This window comes from Cryptomeria japonica, unplaced genomic scaffold (genome assembly GCF_030272615.1).
Source record: "Cryptomeria japonica unplaced genomic scaffold, Sugi_1.0 HiC_scaffold_988, whole genome shotgun sequence".
In the NCBI taxonomy this organism is placed as follows: Eukaryota; Viridiplantae; Streptophyta; class Pinopsida; order Cupressales; family Cupressaceae; genus Cryptomeria; species Cryptomeria japonica.
The window spans coordinates 24651-26250 of record NW_026729666.1 but is presented as its reverse complement, the minus strand read 5'-3'; the positions used below and the strand labels follow the sequence as shown (position 1 = coordinate 26250).

At 60.4% G+C, this 1600-nt stretch overlaps 1 non-coding gene across 1 annotated transcript; it reads left to right on the top strand.

Moving 5' to 3' along the window:
• The first annotated feature begins 967 nt into the window (after positions 1 to 967).
• Positions 968 to 1086, top strand: LOC131873015 (5S ribosomal RNA). The gene has a single exon (XR_009371055.1). It is a non-coding gene; the product is annotated as a 5S ribosomal RNA (ribosomal RNA).
• The last annotated feature ends 514 nt before the right edge of the window (positions 1087 to 1600 follow it).

The window sequence follows — 1600 nt, the reverse complement described above, 5'->3', positions numbered from 1 at the left end:
CGAGGTGGGAGCCAGGGTGGGTCCCAAGGTGAGTGCAAAGGTGGGTGCCAGGGTCAAGGTGAGTGCCAATGTGGGTTCCAAGGTGCCAGGGTCAGGGTGAGTGCCAATGTGGGTTCAAAGGTGCTAAGTTGGGTGCGAGGTTGGGTGCGAGGGTGGGTGGGTGCCAAGGTGTGCTAGGTGGAAGCCCGGGTGGGTCGGCATCCCATGGGTGTCGAGTTGGGTGCCTGATGGGTGCTTCTTGTCAAGTTTTAGTCGTCGGGACTCATTTCGAGCCTTAGAGGTCGTTTCTTGTCCGGTTGCCCTGTCTTCGACCTGGGAACCCAATTTTGGTCCTCGGGTCCCATTTTTTTTTGTCTCGCATCCCACTTTTGGCCTGTGGCCTTTTCGGGGTCGATTCTCGTTTTGGGCATCAGAGCATGTTTCTTCTCCTAAAACCCAATATTTGTTTATTAAGTCTCGGAACACATTTTTGTTCTCGTGGACCCATCATGGGTCTTGGAACGCATTTGTGGTCCTTGGGTCCCATTTTGCATCCCGAAACTTGTGTTTTGGTGCTTGATCCCTATTTTGGGTGCCCACCTTGCACCAAGTGCGCACCCGGGGCAAACCGAGCGCCTTGGTGCACCGGGGCAAGATCGAGCGTGCACCCGAGGCGCCCCGAACATGCACCAAGGTGCACTCGGCCCACATGTGAGCGCAGGTCGTTGCGCCCGAGGTGGTGTGTGGGCACCGCGTTGCAGACGGGACACTGCACGCACACGACGCCCCCTACAGGTGCACGCACGTAGGCCGGGCCGGGTGCACACCCGACGCCCTAGCAAGGTGCGCGCACCCGGGCAGGGCTCACACTTGGCGAACGGGGCGCACTTCGCGAGGGAGGGTGTGCACCTCGACGGGGGTGGGTGGCCGGGGTGGATTCGCACGTGGGTCGCGGTTTGCTAAGTACACACTGCGACAAGCTCATAACGGGTGCGATCATACCAGCGTTAGTGCACCGGATCCCATCAGAACTCCGCAGTTAAGCGCGCTTGGGCCGGAGTAGTACTGGGATGGGTGACCTCCCGGGAAGTCCCGGTGTTGCACCCTTTTTTAGTTTTTCGCCGGGCATCGCAATGCTATTTGAATAAACCTTTTGCCCGTTTGCGTTCTCGTCGGGGCCGGGCCGGGCCGGGGTGCGCTGCCCGCACTACCGCGCGCGCGGGGGCGACACCGAGCGCGCACCCGAGGCGCCCCGAGCACACAGGCCACGGTGCAACCCGGGCGTTGTGCGCGCACCCCGGTGCGCCCGAGGTGCTGCGCGCGCACCCAGGTGAAATCGGTGTGCACCTCGGCCAGTGCGCGCTCGGTCGAGTCGCGCACGTTGGCCAAGGTGCACGGTGATGTTTCTTACTCTAAGGTTCCGCACCAGACGCCCGGGACAGGTGAGCGAAGCTGGGCGGGGCCGGGTGCGCGGCCGGGGCAGGTGCACGCAGCTGGAGAGAGCTTTGGAGCACACTTCGGAGCGCACCAATGATGCGCTCCATTCAAAAGTTTCCTGAAAAGGCAAAAAAAGTTGAGATTATAGAATTTCCCACTTGAGAGATTGTAAAAAAAAAAAATT